At 39.4% G+C, this 22,552-nt stretch overlaps 1 long non-coding RNA gene across 1 annotated transcript; it reads left to right on the top strand.

Moving 5' to 3' along the window:
* The first annotated feature begins 9,420 nt into the window (after positions 1-9,420).
* LOC145555237 (uncharacterized) lies at positions 9,421-10,864 on the top strand. Its single transcript, XR_014091344.1, has 2 exons — positions 9,421-9,784; positions 9,901-10,864. It is a non-coding gene; the product is annotated as an uncharacterized LOC145555237 (long non-coding RNA).
* The last annotated feature ends 11,688 nt before the right edge of the window (positions 10,865-22,552 follow it).

The raw sequence follows: 22,552 nt of genomic DNA, 5'->3' as shown, positions 1-22,552 counted from the left end.
TGGTTGTGAATAGTGAGTTTATGTATCTAAAAAAATATACACCTTCAAGTATTTGACTTGGTGAGCGTCATGCTTCATTTTTTGTGCCTTTTAAATTTTTATTTAATCCAATTAAAAAAAAAATTTGGTTTTTGTTTTTCAGATTGGCTAAGAAACTTAGCCAATGTTAGATTAATTTCTAAAGTACAGAAAAGTTTGTTTGAGATGTACAAATATGAACATATGGATTTATTTTGTAATCCGATCCGAAACTGCTGTAATGACGGTATTTACCATTAAAATTTTATTTCAATTAATCTATTGATCATCAGAATAATTGATTTCTAAACTGCAAAAAACTTGTTTACAACAGGCCTAATTGGTGGTGGTTGGTAGTCATTAGTTGAATATTTGTATAAATACTGAAATATATGTATTTTTTTAATGTTACAGGCTTCTGCGCTGGAACCCGGGATCAGCGGTCCACCGGTCCTGTTGGTGAGTGCTACTCATTCCCAGGCCGACAGAAGGTATGCTGCGTTTTCCCGTAATCACCAGTGCACATGCATGGCGCTCACATTTTTAGCTTACCACAATGAGGGGTTGCAGTTTGACACAGTGTTGCTTGATAGAGTGATTGAAAAAGGAGATGAACTTTATACCGGTGCTAAACAACAACTGATCAGTGATGGAACATTTCGTGACAATCACTTGACTTTTGAAGAGATGCCTGACCATGTACTGACAGACAGGAACATCTATGCAGTACACACCACTGGTTTGAGAGTAGGTCATGTTTTTACTCGGAGCGGGAGCCCACAAGGATCTCGACAATTGGGTTTGCCTCTTGCCCTGCAACTGGAATGTCTGTTGGAAAATGTTACCCATGGTTTTCTCTTGGTGACTCCAGAGTGCATTGCAGTTTTCAGGGACAGAAGCGGTCGGTTTGGAGTTTTTGATTCCCATTCAAGAAATTCAGCAGGCCTGCCCCACCCCAGTGGTACTGCAGTGATGATGACTTTCTGCAATCTGTCTGACATGGTCAACCATCTGCACAAGCTCTTTCGAAACCGTGGACCCAATGCCACTTATGAGTTTGTGCCAGTAGGTTTTGCCAGGGAAAATGACAGCTCTTCTCAGGATTCTGCCTTTCAGAACATTCCACCTGAAGGCACAAAAGTAAATCCAACTGTTTTCAAAACAGAGAGCACCTTTCAAGAGGAAATTCCTCCTTGGCTTAGGGAAGTTGCAAACGTATTAGAGGAAACGGGTCCAACCATTCCAAATTTGTCAAAAGTGCCAAAAGCTAAGAGAAGAAAAATTAAAAACAGAGTCAACACGCAACAGGGACATAATGTAGCAAATAAAATGAAACAAAGTTCATCTCAAAAAGAAAAATATCTGAAATGTCTAACATTTAGGACCAAAAAGCTACAAGCCGTAAAAGAAACATACATGCTTCACCAAGCACAGAGAAAGGATCAGTTCAAAAATAGATATAGGGCAGATGCGTCTTTCCGGCAGAGAAAAATAAATTACTTTAAATACAGATTCAACTTTGTCCACAGCTTCAGAGCCACTCATAAAGATTACATGGCGGCAGAATGATTGATTAGAAGAACATTAATCAGGTTTCAGAGATGATCCTGTTTTTAGAAGCAGACAAAAATCATACATCAGGAAACGTTTCAGAGATGATCCTGTTTTAGAAGCAGACAAAAATCATACATCAGGAATCGTTTCAGAGATGATCCTGTTTTTAGAAGCAGACAAAAAGCGTACACCAGGAATCGGTTCAAAACAATCCAGACTTCAGAAGCCAACACAAAAAACAATGCGTGAATATAGGAAAAGTATCACAGTGAGCCTAGTTATCGGGTCAAACATAATAAAAATGTGTTGCTGACAGAAGAGTCAGATATCAAGAAAAGCACTTTCCAGAAATTTCACACTGCAGCATGCTTTGCGAATTAGAAGGAAGTACAAAAGAAACGTAGGCTTCCACCTTCAAACACCACGCCCTCTGATGAGTGACGAAATGAAAGCTGCAATACAAAACTTTTATAAGAACATTCAAAACGGACCGACATACGTTTGCACTGTGTGTCACAGAGCTCTTTTTCCCATCAAGTGAAGCACTGTCAAAGAGATAATATACCAGAATATGCTGTAGTAGCTGATTGTTTAACAGGTATGTATGTTCACGTGTGCGAATCTGCTTGCTCAACTCCATGTCTGTACCCGAGAGAGGACAGGGGAGTGATCTGCTACACGTGTGACAGCCATCTAAGCAGGGGAAAGATGCCATCGATTGCTGCTGCAATAACCTTGATTTAGCTCCTGTTCCCCCAGAGCTTGCGGAATTGAATACTTGAAAGGCAATTAATTGCAAAAATTCTACCTTTGCAAAAATGTTTCCTTGCCCAAGGGACAGCAAAGGGCAATACATGGAGCAGTTGTCTGTGTTCCTTCTGACATGGAAACTGTTGTCAACAGTCTTCCGAGGCCCCGTGCGGAAGCCCACTTTTACAGGTGAAGCTGAAGAGAAAACCAAGTACAAAGGCCATCAATACTTTTACACGTCACATGAAAAATGTGTTAGCTGGACTGCGCAAGCTTAAAGAGACTCACCAGATTACAAAGAGGTAAGTATAAATGAAAGTGCCACATTTGAGGGTTCCAAGAGGATCACCAGTCGAGGACTTAGATACGAAAGCAGAGGAGACTGAAATGGATCAGCAGCAGACCAGCAACCTGACCACATAGGGGCAGAGCATCAGGCACTTCGACCTGGTCTGATCTGGACACTTGCATGCAGCCTCCTGACATAGCACAGGAGTGCTGTCTTATGGAGAAGGAATTTTAGCATTGCGCCGGCCCAGGGAACAAGCCCATCTCCTTCTTCAGTGTCCGAGACTGAAGCCAAGGCGTATCCTGTGCATTTCCCAACTGGAGTAAACACGTTAGATGAATCCCGCCGTGTTAAACTTTCTCCAAGTATGTATTCAATGCACGTCTCTTCTCAATAGATAGTCGGTTTGCGAAAGACCAGAGTTACCTTTTCTTTGCTCAGTTTGTTACAGAAACTCATATTGCCAATGATAGTATGTCCATTCAGACAAGGAAAGGGAAACCAAGCACCAAAGACGGAAAAAACATTCCAGCAAATGCTAAAGGACAAAGAAGAATTGGAAAAACTGATCCAGAATAAAGAAGCCACTCGTTTCATGCAGCCGTTACGAGGAACTCCTGCTTATTGGGAGAAAGGATTACGTGATTTGCACGCCATGGGAGGCAACTTGGAAAGCCACTTCTTTTGCACGTTCTCTGCTGCTGAAAGAGATGGCCAGAGGTCATTGAGGCCATCAAAGGTCAACATGGAGAGCAGGTAAGTTTTCTGAGCTTGACTGGAATGCAAAGTGTGACATTCTTAGAAGCAACCCCGTCACAGTCATGCGCATGTTTGAAAAGAGGTGGATGCGCTGTTTAGAACTCATTCTTTCCCCTGCACAACCCATTGGACCAGTTGAGGATTACTTTTATCGCGTGGAATTTCAGGCAAGGGGTTCACCCCATATACATGCTGTGATATGGATTAAGACACACCTGAATGGAAGACCCCTCATGTTGCGATGAAGTGATAAAGTCATAGATCGTTACATATCTTGTCAGTTGCCTGAGGAGACAAGGATCCCGAGCTCCACAAATTGTATCAGAGGTTCAAATGCACAGCAAAAGCACTCAAAGTCATGCAAAAAAGTAATGTTGAATGCCGATTGGATCCCCAATTACCAATGGAACGCACCAGAGTTACTGTCCCTGTAATTGACTTTGATCTGGAAAATGACGATGAAAAACCAAAGCTAGAAAAGCAAAAAGGTAGGAGAAAGTCCAAAAAATCCAGATCAAAATTTGTCTCAAACCTACAAAGAGAGCTAAAAAGAAACTGAAGCCAATAAGGGATTTACTAAAGGATGAGAAATCATCTTTCAGAGATTTAGAAGAGTTACTCCATGCTTGTAACATGACCAAAGTGGAGTACAATGGCCATGTTGATGCTCTGACTCTGGAATGGTGGTAATGATGAAACGTGATCCTAAAGACAGCTGGGTGAATGCATACAACCCTGATCTCCTACGTGCATGGAACGCCAACATGGACATTCAGTAGTGCTTGATGAGTATAGCTGTATTGAGTACATGATGTCGTACATAGCCAAGCCGGAACACGAAATGGCACAGTTCCTGAAGTCTGTTGTTGATGATTTAAAGACGGCCAATGTCAGCCAAAGGGATGAATGAAAAAAATCATGCAGGCTTATTCAAAACAGAGAGAGGTAAGTGCTCAAGAATCAGTTGCGCGCACTTGTAGCCTACCGCTCAAAAGTCCTCGCGCAGTGTCCTTTTCTTCAAACAGATGAAGACGGAATGAAAATGAGCCTTCCAATGAGTAAACTTGTGAACATGTCCCAGATGAGGAGAATGTTTGGATGACAGGATTGCCAGAAAAATATCTCAACAGACCACAAACGCTGGAATTTGAACACATGTGCCTGGCAGAATTTGCGTCAGAATACAGGATTTTATATGGTAATCAAATTGAAGGGCCAAATGCAATTCCCCTCCTTAATGATGCAGGATACATCCAGAAAAGAACTATGGGCAAACCTGCAGTCATTAGATTTACTCGTTTCTCTGAGAAAAAAACCCCCGAAAAGTTTTACAGACGACTTCTGAAGTTGTATTTTCCACACAGAAGAGATGAGGACCTTAGAAACGAGGAACACACAACCTACGAAGCCTTTTACAACAATGGTTCCCGAGGTAGGTATCAGGTAAAACGGTATGTGGATTTCAACCGCAAAAGGTATGAAGGGCAAGGTAAGAAAATTGACAAGATTATGGAAGAACTGAAAAAGCAAGGCCCGGTTCGTAACGCTTGGAACACTTTTGCACCTGAGGTTGAGTTGGACTGTTTGGAATGCGCTGCTGAAAGACCACCAATGGAGGAGGAAGAAGAACAAGACCCTATTCCAGATTATGAAATTGATGTCAACAGTGGAGACATGCCAAAAATTGAAGCTCCTAAATTGAGCCCTGATTTCATCAGACAAATGTACAGGAGTTTAAATGAGACTCAAGCGTCTGTGTTTTACGCCATTCGTGATTGGTGCCAGAAGCGCGTCTGGGGTGACGACCCAGAACCATTCTTTTATTTCTTGACGGGAGGAGCTGGCTGTGGCAAATCTCATGTCATCAAATGTGTTTACCAGGAGGCAACCAAGCTCTTGCGCCAGCTTCCTAGACTTCTTGATATTGGTGACATGTCCAAGCCCACTGTGCTCCTCACAGCTTTTACTGGTACTGCAGCGTACAACATATCGGGGAAGACTTTACATTCCATCTTGAAACTGCCCAAGAGTTTAAAACCACCGTACAAGGGACTTGGAAATTCATTGGATGAAGTGCGGGCAGTTCTTTCCAATGTGGAAATCTTAATCATTGACGAAATCTCCATGGTCTCCAAAGACCTACTTGCATATGTTCACTGGAGATTTCAACAAATCAAGGGAAACACAAGGTTTATGGGGGGGGTTTCGGTTTTGGCCGTGGGAGACTTCTTCCAGTTGCCACCCCTTGGACGAGCAAAACCTCTTTGTGTCACTGAGGATGGCATGCTTGATATCTGGAATGAGAATTTCCAGATGGTCAGCCTAACGGAAATCATGCGGCAGAAAGACGACAGGGCATTTGCAGAGCTCCTGAACCGGATTAGAGTTAAAGGTAAAAAGGATTTGCTCAGTGAGGATGACAGGGCTCTTTTGATCCAAGCTGTTACTGACCCCAAAGAGTGTCCAATGGATGTCCTACATATTTTTGCTACAAACAAACAGGTGGACACCCATAATGCAGCAGTTGTGGCCTCTTTAGGTGCAGTAACGGTTGATATTCAGGCAGAGGACTACAAAAGGGTTACAAAGTCGGGAAACATGATTAACTTGGGCTGTTGCATAGCAGGCAACAAACGAGACTTGTCTAACAACATACAGGCTGGTTTGGGTTTTAGGGTAATGATTATAAGAAATTTGGATGTAGAGGATGGTCTTGTAAATGGAACATTTGGCACCATTGCTGATATTGTTACCAGAACCAAAGATGGAGCGACTAGTGTAAAGTTAATTGGACTCAAACTGGATAATCCCACAGCTGGACACACAAAAAAGATTCGAGGTAAACCAGACGGCATTGTTTACATTGAAAGATTTGAGGAACAGACTAGCGTAAGGGGAGTGGTACGACGGCAATTTCCAATAAAGTTGGCCTTTGGATGTACGGCACACAAAGTGCAAGGGATGACCATGAAGTCTGCGGTAATTTCCTTGAAGCGGATTTTTGAACCCGGAATGGCATATGTGGCCCTCAGTCGCACAACTTCTCTTGAAGGACTTAAAATCATTGATTTCGATGAAGGTAAGATCTATGCTGATGAAAACATCAGAGCAGCTATGGAATCAATGAGACCAGCATCGTTCTTGCACACCAGACCCCTCTTGGATTTTCAGTCGGGTCATCAGGGTCCAACTTTAACGATTGTCCACCACAATGTCGAAGGTCTTGTCTGTCACTCTGAGGACATGAAACAACATCATGAACTTATGTTGGCAGATATCTTATGCCTAACGGAGACTCATTTATTTGGATCTTCTGTTCCAGCTTCTTGCCAACTGGAGGGCTATTGTTTCTTTTCACGGAACAGACATGTCTCCTACTCAAACAGAGTCGACATTGCTACCAAAGAGGGTGGGGGAGTAGCGACTTACTGCCGGAGTCTTCTCCAACCGCAGGAACGGAGATTCTTTAACGACGTTACAGATCTTGAATTCAACGTTGTCAAAGTGGACTCCCCAATCACAGCCCTCATCGCGACCGTTTACAGGCCACCAAGTTATGATCTTGGAACATTTTTAAGAAATCTTCAAAACCTCTTGGATGGCCTGAATCAATGGATATTAAGCCCACTGTTATATTAGGAGACTTCAATGAGGACCTTATTCCTCCTGGTAAAAAATCCATCAATGAGTTGTTCAGAGCAAAAGGCTTTATTCAACTTATCTCTGATCCAACTACAGAAAAACGCACTCTTCTTGATCACATTTACATCTCCCATCCAGAATACTGTGTCCAGTCGGGTGTCTTGCAGACTTATTTCAGTTACCACAATCCTATATATTGTGTGTTGACTTTAGTATAAGCTGCATCTACAGTGGTTTGCAAAAGTAGTCATGTCCCTTGAAGTTTTTCATATTTTATCACATTACAACCACAAATGTAAAAATATAGTGGGGGAAACTAGTATTTAACCCTGGTGCGATCGTAACATTATGTTTACTCCCCTTGTCCTATGGGTCAAAAAAACGGGTCAAAAGAAGCCCCAAAATAAAGCAACTTGAATTTGATATCCAAAATCTATTTTGCATGATAAAACAATCTGTTATCAATTAAATTAAGTTTAATTCATTTTTATAGTGTGTTTTTTTGTTACACAACATAAAAAGACAACCAACAGTATTAAACTTTTCTTTGTACGACCAAACAGCTGCCATAAGGTTTCTTTTACACTGTAAAGGTTTATTATTAGAATTATATAAATGTGAAGTAATTACTTCTGAATTAACTATACTGAAAGGTAAAAAAGTCAACAATCTAACTTTTTGTCAACAGTTCATTCTTTTATATAGTTTAGGACATCAATTTTGAAAATACTTCTCTCATAAAACGTCCTTCAACATTATAAATTATAAAAGAGTGAACTGTGACAAAAAAAAGACTTTTCCCCTTCATTATAATTAATCCAGAAGTAATAACTTCAGATTTATATAATTTCGATAATAAATCTTTACTATGTAAAAGAAAACTTATGACATATGGTTTGTGGTAAAAAGAAAAAAAAGGTGTAATGCTGTTCAAAGACAATTTTACATGATGAAAAAAATAATTAAACTTAATTGAATTAATAAATAACAGATGTGTCATCATGCAAATAAATTTTGGATTAAAATTGTATCAATTTGTTTATTTATGGGCTTTGTTAGGGTGGTCATTTTGACCCGTAGGACAAGAGGAGTAAACGAGGAGTTACTATCGCACCAGGGTAAGATATTTTTTCTACATCTAAACATGCCAATGGGTCGCTTTTGATCCACAAGACAACACTGTTAATTTTTCCCTTTCATAGTCTTTCTGGGGTCCTGGAAAGGAGGGTCTGTAAGGTCCTGGAGAATGCATGGGGGTTTGTCCAAACAATCTACATGTGTTTGTGGACTTGGAGTAGCATTTGAGAGTGTCCCTCTGGGAACCTTCTGGGGTTCTCTGGGATTGACATCCAAGGTCTTTTGATATGGTTGTAAGTTTCTGTGTGACTGGTCCAGAGTTTGGTCTGCATTGTTGACAGAAGTTGGTTCATTTCTGCTGAGAGTTGGACTCCACCAAGTAAACGAGCCTGACTCTGCTGGCAATGCACACCAGACTCTGGTACCGGTCACACAGGAACCTAACAGCCTCTAACAAAGGCCCGGTGCTCCATACTCCCAGAAGAACCTCCGCAAAGTGTTCCATGACCAGGCGAAAACCACACTGCTCTCTGAATCCTACTTTGACTATCCGACGGAGCCTCCTCTCCAGGACCCCCAAATAGACCTTGCCAGGGAGGCTTATTCGGATCACACCATCCGGTTCCCCTTTCTGAAAAAGGCACGGTAGGGTGTTCTCCGGTGACCTGTGTCTGAGTGAGGGAGCACTGAATCAAACGGTCTCACTCATCATAAGGGGATTCAGTTTGGTCTTTCATATTACATTCCGATGAAATATATTTGTGGTTGTAATGTCTCAGTATGGAACAATTCAAGGGTATAATTACTTTGTAAAGCACTGTACATCTTAACCTGAATTCATAACATGGATTCTTTTGGAGAAAATGTAAGATCTCACTTCATTTTTAATGTCACTTTATCTGACTGTTTCCTTCGTACATGTGACAATCAGAAGACATTGTGGATTGTTTTTCTTTATCATTGTTGCAGTGGGTTTGATATATGTTTATTCATTGTGCACATTTGTGAATTATGGTGTATGCTTGTGGATTTTGCTGTAGGCTTACAAATATTCTTGTACACTTTGTGAATCTTTTCAGTACTTATTTAGTTCCATAGAAAGGAGGCTTCATAAATAGGGTTTGTATGTGCACATGAAAGTTTGAGCTTTGAGAATACGAAAGTGGCTGATCTTGAAACACTCATCGGTTCTCTGTCAGAGTAGTTGCTGGAAATATTTCACCAGGGAGAAGTAGATAAAACAATCAGCTACTACATGTATATTATGTTCTATTTTGAAATAAAAATAGTTTTAAATAGGTCTTCAATGGGCCCAGAACTTTTTTCTTATTTTTCTAATCCAGTTAGAGTACCTGTTGCCCTTCATTGATGATTTTTTGCGAAACTCCTTTTTTATTCTTCACCATTTGCGTCATTTAATTAAAGCTCTCCTTTTTTCATCGCTCCCCAATCACACTGCACTTTTTACTGCTGCAGCCTCCTAGTGGTTACCTTCACTTCACTAGCAGAACATAAAAGTTAAACTCACATTTGTCCTGTTAGACTCCCTCTATATGGTGATAATTTGTCTTTTGTGGAGTTAACCCTTTTTCTCCCAGTTTTAGTCTGTTTTAGCAGGTTGTTTTGCAGGTAGTTTCAAGCAAAATGATCCTATGGAGGCTGCCCAAGAAGAGAGAGAGGAAACGAGACCTGGAGGTTAGGCCCATGAAATGTAGCAAATGTATCTAAATTGTAGCAACCTCAAAAGTAGTTACTTTTTTCGTTGTTGTTGATGATGCCTGTCTATTGATGGAATGACTGTGTATTTTTAGTCCAAGACACTCTCGCCTACCTCATGGACTTGGACACTCACCCAATCTGAGGAGAAGATGGAGTTCTTGTTTCTTTAGATGTCCCAGGTGGTGCAATCTGACCAGATAAGTACATGACTAATTAAGGCTAATATATTTGCAGATTTTGTTTATTTTAACTTGAGATTAATGATGTTGTATATGTAGTTTTGATAGGAGGAATCCAGTGTGTCTGCTCTTTTTTTCTTGGGTGATGTTTGTTATCTATGTTAATCATCTGAAACCTTTGTTTAAACAAAGTTTAATTTTTACTTTATTCATTCATAAATCAAATAGATGTTTAAAAATGTCATGTATATTAATTTGTTTTTTTTTGTTTTGTCTTTTTTGTTTGTTGTTTTTTACTACAGAGTCCGTGATGTGTCACTCCAGATTGGATCCCGAAGAACTACTTGGCCAAATAAGAGCTTTGGAGAAGACCTATAGCAGTTTTTTATATTGTTTCAAATAGTTTTTCATGTATGTATATATTTAAAATAGTTTCATTTGTACTGGAGAAACAGCAATATGTAAAATTAGATTGGATGTCTGAAAATAGAAATTAATCAAATCAAGTAGCTTGAAAAGAGACGTAAAACTTTTTTTTATAGTTTCAAATACTTTTCATATATGTATATGTTTAATAGTTTCATATTTATAACAAGTGGATCATTATGGCAGAAGCCATAATGTTTCGCTTGTGAAAGTAAAACTGTTGGGTCTCACCTTGACACTCAGAAAACAACCCTGAGTGCCACACGGCCGGACAGGACACATGTAAAATAAAATAAAAAAATAGCAAAATATTTTTATTGCAGAGGCATCAAATTTTCAATTAAATTTGTTGTACTCTTTAAATGATGTAATTTTTGTTCACTGTAATCTTCACTGTAAAAAGTTTGTATAAATCTTTAACAAAAGCTCAATATATATATTTAAACTGTAACCCGTTTGTGTGGTTTTTTTTAATTAAAATTTTTATTTGTCACAGTCATGAAGTCCATTAACATACCTTTATACGTGACCATATTCACTGATAAATACATTTACAAATATTTTATTGATTTCAAAGAGGAATTAAGAGATAATTTTGTCTCCACCTGTGTCTAACTTGAATGACAGATGCAGTGTTCAATTATTACAGAGCAGGGCTGAGCTGGCATTTAGAACTACTTGCTGAATGGAGTAAGTCAATGATGGACAACATGTGAATGATGTGCATTCTTCAGGCTAATATTAGCATTTAATTTTAGCTTATGCATTCATTTTAACATATTTAATGGTGCAGGTAGGGCTTAGTCCACATGCTTCTGCCTCTCCACAGGTTATTGACTATATTGCAGCTTTCTTTAGCATTAATGCTAATTTTTAGCATCATAACGCTGCGTCAAAGCCGACGGGCACACTTTGGCATGCCCCTTTAAAATTTCTGCAGGAATTTTCTAGTTAGGGGCATGCCATAGCAATGCATAAGGAGAGCAGTACTGACTTGCGAAGCAAGTCAGTACTGCCTCCATGCATTGCATGGCAGGCACCTATTGTTCTACACCTAATAGAATGTCTCTTTATTATTCCATATTTTTCTTCCGTTACCGTTAATGCGGCTCGTACCGCTGCGTGCCCACCCACAAAAGTGGTATCAAAACGTGTGGCTCGACCCCGGCATTGGAGCTATTATTTTTATTGGGGATCGGAGTTACGACGGCGACGTAAAAAGCGAAAAACGAGCGAAATTTCCAACTGCCGAAACGTTAGAGTGTAACTGAAACCAACTGCCGCTTTTTAGAGTGAGGAACAGAGTGGAATTTTGACCCAAAAATAATTTTGAAATCGCTCTCATGGCCGCAAAACTTGTGCTATTGGTATGAAAGTTGGTCAGGAAATAGCACCGCATGTCTGCTCCGGTAAAATGTTTTCAAAACTTTTCTAGGGCTTACGGTTTTCTGTCCAGGTGCTTCAGAGCAAAGTGATGGGACATGACCAACTGACGCTCCTCCTCAGTGTTTAATATAGGTTTTTGAAACCTATCCCCAGTGTTTTATATAGATTTTTGAAAAATTACTCAGCTTAGTGCACACCATAGCAAAGCAAGGCAGTACATTTACATCAGTCTTTCCTACAATGAGCATTTTAGTTATTTTTTTCTCTCAGGTTAGTGGACTGCCTTGCGAAGCAAGGCAGTACATTTACCTCATTTTTAAAAAAATGAGCATTATAGCTATTTTTTTCTCTCAGGTTAGTGGACTGCCTTGCGAAGCAAGGCAGTACATTTACCTCATTTTTAAAAAATGAGCATTATAGCTATTTTTTTCTCTCAGGTTAGTGGACTGCCTTGCGAAGCAAGGCAGTACATTTACCTCATTTTTAAAAAAATGAGCATTATAGCTATTTTTTTCTCTCAGGTTAGTACATTTACATCAGTCTTTCTTAAAATAAGAATTTTAGCTATTTTTGCTGTCAATTTACACAGACCACTGAAGTGGACACTAATGCATCATAAAATACAATATCAATCACTTGCCATCACCTGCAAATGCAAGAAATTTTTTTTTAAAAATCCAATATTGCTGACAGACAAAAAAGCATGCTGATTGGTTCTTTCTTCTGCTGAAGACAACTCCTGCAGGTAAAAAAATATTGTTACATCATATAACCCCTAAAGAACAATACTACTGATGCATTTTTGAAATAATAACTTTGTATTTAGGGAAAATTACAATTGATCACAAAAAAAATTAAATTAAATCTTTTTTTTTTAAAAAAAGATTTAATTTAAAAATTACTGAGCTCTGCACACACCATATTTCTCTCATCAGTGCAATTACTGTGAATGACCTACAGATATGAATCACGGTACTATCGGAGACGACAAATAGCCCTCTCATACGCTTCAAACGGTTTTCGGATCGGCCTTACGGATCTTGAATGGGAAGGGGTCGTTCAGTGTGCTTGTTTTAGTGAAACTGGCTGGCTCAAACAGATAGAATTGTCTCCCCCTGTGTGTCTCTCTTACAGCTGGCACCCTGTGGCCTATTTACCATAGCAACCGAACATGGCAACAGCTCCTGGGTCAGATAGCAAACATTCTATGGCAAACATACAGTTAAAGCAGAGGGCTACTATTTAAGTGGTTTAACACAACCACTGTTAAACATTGGATTAGTGTGGCCATTTACAATGAAGCTTAATAAATTTTTCAAAATAAAAGCCTTGATCATTTTTACATCCCGCAAATTGCTCTACTGGTGATTTAAAAACTGGTGTTACCAAATTACTGTTACAGACTGGATTAGTGTAGCCATTGATAATGACGCTTACTGAAAATTTCAAAATAAAAGCTTTGGCCATTTTTAAATCAAGCAATTGTTCTTTTGGGCCTTACATGACTGGTTTAACCAAACCACTGTTACACATTGAATTAGTGTGGTCATTAAAATGAAGCTAACTGAAACTTTCAAAATAAAAACCTGTATATTCCTCTCACATGAGTGTACCGCCGTAGGCGGTGCATTAATTTTTAGCTTTTTTGACCTTTTTATCGCTCAGGATAGTGAACTGCCTTGCGCAGCAAGGCAGTTCAATAACACTAGCACAAACTTTAGCATTTCACCCCCCTTGACTATATGCTTCAAACTGTTTTTGGATCACTCTTGCAGTTCCTCAACAGGAAGGAGATGTTTGGACTGCTTTGTTCAGAAAAACTAACTGCTACAAACAGTTAGAAACAGTCTGCATATTCCTCTCAGGATAGTGTACCGCCATAGGCGGTGGAATAATATTTGCATTGTTAAGTTTCCTTTTCTCAGGTTATCGAATTACCTGAGAAAAGGTATATTAACACAAAGAATAGCACTTCACAGCCTAGTGCATTGCCTTGGTCAGCACACACACAGGATTAATTACTATAGAAGAATTACAACATGGCGGAACTCTCAGATACCACACAATAGGGCTGAGCTGGGATTTAGAACTACTTGCTGTTTTGGGCATTATATAGCTGGACTGTTACACGTTGGATTAATGTGGCCATTAATCCAATGTGTAACAATTATGAAGCTTACTAAAATGTCAAAATAAAAGTCTTGACATTTTTCACATCAGGTAATTGCTCTTTTGTGTTTTATGTGACTGGTTTAAACAAACTACTGTTACACATTGAATTGGTGAGGTTGTTAAAATGAAGCTTACTGAAAATTTCAAATTAAAAGTCTGCATATTCCTCAACTTTTAGTGCACCGCCGTAGGCGTTGGAATAATATTAGCGTTTTTTTATGTTATTTATTTCTCAGGATAGTGAACTGCCTTGCGCAGCAAGGCAATTCATTAGCATTTGTACAAAAGTTAGCATTTCACTGTCTTTGACTAGTGCACTAGCACTTTTATCTATAGTTAGCTTTTAGCTAATTTTCTCATTAATTAGACATGTTTAGTATACTGAATGGAGTAGTAAAATTAAAACAACATGGTCCTGTTGCTCCACATGCTACTGCCAGCATTTAAGCTAACATTAGCATATTGGCTAATTTTAGCTTATGCATCAGTTTTAACATAAGGAATGGTACAAGTACAGCTTAGTCAACATGCTTCTGCCTCTCCACAGGTTATTGACTACGTTGCAGCTTTCTTTAGCATTAATGCTAATTTTTAGCATAAAAACACTGGCTCAAAGCCGACGGGCACACTTTGGCATGCCCCTTTAAAATTTCTGCAGGAATTTTCTAGTTATAACATCTTCTTCCATTACCGTTAATGCGGCTCGTACCGCTGCGTGCCCACCCACAAAAGTGGTATCAAAACGTGCGGCTCGTACCCAAGAAGGGAGCTATTACTTTTATTGGGGATCGGAGTTAGGATGGCGACGTAAAAAGCGAAAAACGAGCAAAATTTCCAACTGCCGAAACCCTAGAGTGTAACTGAAACCAACTGCCGCTTTTTAGAGTGAGGAACAGGGTGGAATTTTGACCCAAAAATAATTTTGAAATCGCTCTCATGGCCGCAAAACTTGTGCTATTGGTATGAAAGTTGGTCAGGAAATAGCACCGCATGTCTGCTCCGGTAAAATGTTTTCAAAATTTCTCTAGGGCTTACGGTTTTCTGTCCAGGTGCTTCAGAGCAAAGTGATGGGACATGACCAACTGACGCTTCATCCCCAGTGTTTTATATAGGTTTTTGAGTTACTACAGATGGAGGGTGAACAGAATGTTAAATCTACAGGCAGGGCAGAGTTTTCTTGGCATTATATCACTGGTTTAACCCAACCACTGTTACACATTGGATTAGTGTGGCCATTTAAAATTAAGCTTACTGAAAATTTCATAATAAAAGCCTGTATATTTCTTTGCAGCCTAACTAACTCCTAACTAAAGCCTTGACATTTTTCACATCAGGTCATTACTCTTTTGGCCTTTATGTGACTGGTTTAAACAAACTACTGTAACACTATGATTTGGTGTGGTAGTTAAAATGAAGTTTACTGAAAGTTTCAAAATAAAAGTCTGCATATTCCTCTCACGTTAGTGCACCGCCAAAGGCGGTGCAATAATATTCAGCTTTTTTTACCTTTTTTTTCGCTCAGGATAGTGAACTGCCTTGCGCAGCAAGGCAGTTCATTAACATTACCACAAACATTAGCATTTGACCCACCATATTAGTGCACCGCCATAGGCGGTGCAATAATATTAAAGTTTTTTGTTATTTATTTCTCAGGAAAGTAAACTGCCTTGCTGCGCAAGGCAGTTTACTGAAATAAATATCAATAAATATCTTGAGAAATAAATATCAGGGAAGACAAAAGCCATCTCATACGCTTCAAACAGTTTTTGCATCGGCCATACGGATCTTGTAGGGGAAGGGGTCGTTCAGACTGCTTTTTTCATCAAATTTGACTTTGTGTTTACATCAGTCATTCTTAAAATAAGCATTTTACCCATTTTTGCTTTGGTCTCTGGTTAGTATATGTACCTAAGTCTTTCTTAAAATGAGCATTTTAAGCTAAGACCCTGTTCCTCCTTCTACTGAAGACAACTCCTGCAGGTAAAAAAAATATTGTTACATCATATAACCCCTAAAGAACAATACTACTGATGCATTTTTGAAATAATAACTTTGTATTTAGGGAAAATTACAATTGATCACAAAAAAAATTAAATTAAATCTTTTAAAAAAAAAAAGATTTAATTTAAAAATTACTGAGCTCTGCACACACCATATTTCTCTCATCAGTGCAATTACTGTGAATGACGTACAGATATGAATCACTGTACTATCGGAGACGACAAATAGCCCTCTCATACGCTTCAAACGGTTTTCGGATCGGCCTTACGGATCTTGAATGGGAAGGGGTCGTTCAGTGTGCTTGTTTTAGTGAAACTGGCTGGCTCAAACAGATAGAATTGTCTCCCCCTGTGTGTCTCTCTTACAGCTGGCACCCTGTGGCCTATTTACCATAGCAACCGAACATGGCAACAGCTCCTGGGTCAGATAGCAAACATTCTATGGCAAACATACAGTTAAAGCAGAGGGCTACTATTTAAGTGGTTTAACACAACCACTGTTAAACATTGGATTAGTGTGGCCATTTACAATGAAGCTTAATAATTTTTTCAAAATAAAAGCCTTGATCATTTTTACATACTGCAATTGCTCTACTGGTGATTTAAAAACTGGTGTTACCAAATTACTGTTACAGACTGGATTAGTGTAGCCATTGATTATGACGCTTACTGAAAATTTCAAAATAAAAGCTTTGGCCATTTTTACATCGAGCAATTGTTCTTTTGGGCCTTACATGACCACAGTTGCACATTGAATTACCATAGTCATTAAAATGAAGCTAACTGAAAGTTTCAAAATAAAAGCCTGCATATTCCTCTCGTGTTAGTGCACCGCCGTAGGCAGTGCAATAATATTAGTGTTTTTTATGTTATTTATTTCTCAGTATAGTGAACTGCCTTGCACAGCAAGGCAGTTCATTAACATTAGCACAAACATTAGCATTTCACTTCCTTTGACTAGTGTACTAGCACTTTTACCTATAGTTAGCTTTTAGCTAATTTTCTCATTAATTAGACATGTTTAGTGTACTGAATGGAGTAGTAAAATTTAAACAACATGGTCCTGTTGCTCCACATGCTACTGCCAGCATTTAAACTAACATTAGCATATTGGCTAATTTTAGCTCATGCATCAATTTTAACATAATGAATGGTACAACTACAGCTTAGTCAACATGCTTCTGCCTCTCCACAGTTAATTGACTACGTTGCAGCTTTCTTTAGCATTAATGCTAATTTTTAACATCATAACGCTGCGTCAAAGCCGACGGGCACACTTTGGCATGCCCCTTTAAAATTTCTGCAGGAATTTTCTAGTTAGGGGCATGCCATAGCAATGCATAAGGAGAGCAGTACTGACTTGCGAAGCAAGTCAGTACTGCCTCCATGCATTGCATGGCAGGCACCTATTGTTCTACACCCAATAGAACGCCTCTTTATTATTATTATTAGGGGCATGCCATAGCAATGCATAAGGAGAGCAGTACTGACTTGCGAAGCAAGTCAGTACTGCCTCCATGCATTGCATGGCAGGCACCTATTGTTCTACACCCAATAGAACGCCTCTTTATTATTTATTATTCTTCCATCACCGTTAATGCGGCTCGTACCGCTGCGTGCCCACCCACAAAAGTGGTATCAAATCGTGCGGCTCGAGGCCGGCATTATTGCTATTATTTTTATTGGGGATCGGAGTTAAAATGATTACATAAATTAATAAAAACGAAAAAATTTGAGATTTTGTGTCTCACAGAATCAGTAATCTTTCTCTATGAAACACACACACAGGACTGTTTATGGCTGACTCAAAAACCCTTTTTAAATCCCCCTCACAGGCATAAATATCGCCCTATTGGTCTGAAAGTTGGTCATAACATAGATACACATGCATGCTCATGTACAATGTTTACAAAAATTTGCTAGGGCTTATGCTTTTTGTCAGGGTCCTTCAGACTGACGCCTGGTGTCTCCCAAGTATAGAAACTGTGTCTGAAGAGGATTTTCCCGCTCTTTGGCTCTCACAGCTGCAGGGGATTAATTACCATAGCAACAGAACAGCGTCTGGAACTGCAGCTCCCCAGGACTGCACTGTAGGGTTTACTGGTATTTACAACTTCTTGTGTTTTCAGCATTATACTACTGATTCAAGACTATAACCATTACACATATGTCCCCCCATGTTAAAATCTGACATAAATAAGAATAAATAGTTGATTAAAAGTCTATGGACAGAAAATAACGTCGCTGCTCCTTTAAGGAACCAGCGGCGCAGACGCAGCGCCTGCGATGCTACAGATCACAAACCTGACAGAGAGAGCAGAAGAGGATTCGTAGGAAAAGAGCGGTGATGCTCAGCAAGGCAGGTCATTAGCATTTGTACAAAAGTTAGCATTTCACTGTCTATGACTAGTGCACTAGCACTTTTACCTAAAGTTAGCTTTTACCTAATTTTCTCATTAATTAGACATGTTTAGTATACTGAATACAGTAGTAAAATTAAAACAACATGGTCGTGTTGCTCCACATGCTACTGCCAGCATATTGGCTAATTTTAGCTTATGCATCAATTCTAACATAATGAATGGTACAACTACAGTTTATTAAACATGCTTCTGCCTCTCCACAGGTTATTGACTACGTTGCAGCTTTCTTTAGCATTAATGCTAATTTTTAACATCATAGCGCTGCGTCAAAGCCGACGGGCACACTTTGGCATGCCCCTTTAAAATTTTTATTATATATTTATTCTTCCGTCACCGTTAATGCGGCTCGTACCGCTGTGTGCCCACCCACAAAAGTGGTATCAAAACGTGCGGCTCGTACCCGAGAAGGGAGCTATTACTTTTATTGGGGATTGGAGTTAAAATGATTACATAAATTAATAAAAACTAAAAAATTTGAGATTTTGTGTCTCACAGAATCAGTAATCTTTCTCTATGAAACACACACACAGGACTGTTTATGGCTGACTCAAAAACCCTTTTTAAATCCCCCTCACAGGCATAAATATCGCCCTATTGGTCTGAAAGTTGGTCATAACATAGATACACATGCCTGCTCATGTACAATGTTTACAAAAATTTGCTAGGGCTTATGCTTTTTGTCAGGGTCCTTCAGACTGACGCCTGGTGTCTCCCAAGTATAGAAACTGTGTCTGAAGAGGATTTTCCCGCTCTTTGGCTCTCACAGCTGCAGGGGATTAATTACCATAGCAACAGAAGAACAGAGTGTCTGGAACTGCAGCTCCCCAGGACTGCACTGTAGGGTTTTCTGGTATTTACAACTGCTTGTGTTTTCAGCATTATACTACTGATTCAAGACTATAACCATTACACATATGTCCCCTCGTGTTAAAATCTGACATAAATAAGAATAAATAGCTGATTAAAAGTCTATGGACAGAAAATAACGTCGCTGCTCCTTTAAGGAACCAGCGGCACAGACGCAGCGCCTGCGATGCTACAGATCACAAACCTGACAGAGAGCGGAAGAGGATTCGTAGGAAAAGAGCGGTGATGCTCAGCAAGGCAGGTCATTAGCATTTGTACAAAAGTTAGCATTTCACTGTCTATGACTAGTGCACTAGCACTTTTACCTAAAGTTAGCTTTTACCTAATTTTCTCATTAATTAGAAATGTTTAGTATACTGAATAGAGTAGTAAAATTAAAACAACATGGTCGTGTTGCTCCACATCCTACTGCCAGCATTTGAGCTAACATTAGCATATTGGCTAATTTTAGCATATGCATCAATTTTAACATAATGAATGGTACAAGTACAGATTATTCTACATGCTTCTGCCTCTCCACAGGTTATTGACTACGTTGCAGCTTTCTTTAGCATTAATGCTAATTTTTAGTATAAAAACACTGGCTCAAAGCCGACGGGCACACTTTGGCATGCCCCTTTAAAATTTCTGCAGGAATTTTCTAGTTATATATTTATTCTTCCGTCACCGTTAATGCGGCTCGTACCGCTGCGTACCCACCCACAAAAGTGGTATCAAAACGTGCGGCTCGTACCCGAGAAGGGAGCTATTACTTTTATTGGGGATTGGAGTTAAAATGATTACATAAATTAATAAAAACGAAAAAATTTGAGATTTTGTGTCTCACAGAATCAGTAATCTTTCTCTATGAAACACACACACAGGACTGTTTATGGCTGACTCAAAAACCCTTTTTAAATCCCCCTCACAGGCATAAATATCGCCCTATTGGTCTGAAAGTTGGTCATAACATAGATACACATGCCTGCTCATGTACAATGTTTACAAAAATTTGCTAGGGCTTATGCTTTTTGTCAGGGTCCTTCAGACTGACGCCTGGTGTCTCCCAAGTATAGAAACTGTGTCTGAAGAGCATTTTCCCGCTCTTTGGCTCTCACAGCTGCAGGGGATTAATTACCATAGCAACAGAAGAACACAGTGTCTGGAACTGCAGCTACCCAGGACTGCACTGTAGGGTTTACTGGTATTTACAACTTCTTGTGTTTTCAGCATTATACTACTGATTCAAGACTATAACCATTACACATATGTCCCCCCATGTTAAAATCTGACATAAATAAGAATAAATAGTTGATTAAAAGTCTGTGGACAGAAAATAACGTCGCTGCTCCTTTAAGGAACCAGCGGCACAGACGCGGCGCCTGGGTGATGCTACAGATCACAAACCTGACAGAGAGCAGAAGAGGATTCGTAGGAAAAGAGCGGTGATGAACGGAAACGCTTAATATAGTTGAGAAAACATAAATTACCTGGTCGAAAACTGACTGGGATTTAATGAGAACTAAGTTACATCGGTTTTGGTGAGTTTTGTTTTTATTTTCTTACATTTTCATCGTGTTGTACTTTTCCTTTTAGCAGAGAGCTAAGGCTAAAAACGTAGCCGTTTGCAAGGAAATACTCCGTCATAAACTGTTATCAGGTTAATATATAAACTGTTATCCGGGTAATATATTGGGTTTATGAAGAATTTATTTGAATAATTTCAGGATTTAAAAAGACTTTTTTCGTGTTTGTGACCTGTTACACAGGTCAGGTTTTTTTGTTGGTTGGAAGCTTGGTCGGAGCAAGGATTGGTCTGCCATGTGTGACGCAAGTAATGACAGACAACATGCTACTGATGCTCCAATAGCATTCATGCTATTGTTAGCATTTTGGCTCATTTTAGCTTATGCAACATACTAAAATGAGCAAAAATGCTCATACTACCGTACGAGTACAGCTTAAGAAAACATGCTTCTGACTCCCCGCAGGTTATTGACCACACTGAAGCTTTCTTAAGCATGATTGCTTAATGCTAATTTTTAACATCATAACGCTGCGTCAAAGCCGACGGGCACACTTTGGCATGCCCCTTTAAAATTTCTGCAGGAATTTTCTAGTTAGGGGCATGCCATAGCAATGCATAAGGAGAGCAGTACTGACTTGCGAAGCAAGTCAGTACTGCCTCCATGCATTGCATGGCAGGCACCTATTGTTCTACACCCAATAGAACGCCTCTTTATTATTTATTATTCTTCCATCACCGTTAATGCGGCTCGTACCGCTGCGTGCCCACCCACAAAAGTGGTATCAAATCGTGCGGCTCGAGGCCGGCATTATTGCTATTATTTTTATTGGGGATCGGAGTTAAAATGATTACATAAATTAATAAAAACGAAAAAATTTGAGATTTTGTGTCTCACAGAATCAGTAATCTTTCTCTATGAAACACACACACAGGACTGTTTATGGCTGACTCAAAAACCCTTTTTAAATCCCCCTCACAGGCATAAATATCGCCCTATTGGTCTGAAAGTTGGTCATAACATAGATACACATGCATGCTCATGTACAATGTTTACAAAAATTTGCTAGGGCTTATGCTTTTTGTCAGGGTCCTTCAGACTGACGCCTGGTGTCTCCCAAGTATAGAAACTGTGTCTGAAGAGGATTTTCCCGCTCTTTGGCTCTCACAGCTGCAGGGGATTAATTACCATAGCAACAGAACAGCGTCTGGAACTGCAGCTCCCCAGGACTGCACTGTAGGGTTTACTGGTATTTACAACTTCTTGTGTTTTCAGCATTATACTACTGATTCAAGACTATAACCATTACACATATGTCCCCCGATGTTAAAATCTGACATAAATAAGAATAAATAGTTGATTAAAAGTCTATGGACAGAAAATAACGTCGCTGCTCCTTTAAGGAACCAGCGGCACAGACGCAGCGCCTGCGATGCTACAGATCACAAACCTGACAGAGAGAGCAGAAGAGGATTCGTAGGAAAAGAGCGGTGATGCTCAGCAAGGCAGGTCATTAGCATTTGTACAAAAGTTAGCATTTCACTGTCTATGACTAGTGCACTAGCACTTTTACCTAAAGTTAGCTTTTACCTAATTTTCTCATTAATTAGACATGTTTAGTATACTGAATACAGTAGTAAAATTAAAACAACATGGTCGTGTTGCTCCACATGCTACTGCCAGCATATTGGCTAATTTTAGCTTATGCATCAATTCTAACATAATGAATGGTACAACTACAGTTTATTAAACATGCTTCTGCCTCTCCACAGGTTATTGACTACGT

Source organism: Poecilia reticulata, chromosome 15 (genome assembly GCF_904066995.2).
Source record: "Poecilia reticulata chromosome 15, P_reticulata-male-v2, whole genome shotgun sequence".
In the NCBI taxonomy this organism is placed as follows: domain Eukaryota; kingdom Metazoa; phylum Chordata; class Actinopteri; order Cyprinodontiformes; family Poeciliidae; genus Poecilia; species Poecilia reticulata.
The sequence above is the reverse complement of the archived record's forward strand: the minus strand, read 5'-3'. Positions and strand labels throughout refer to the sequence as shown.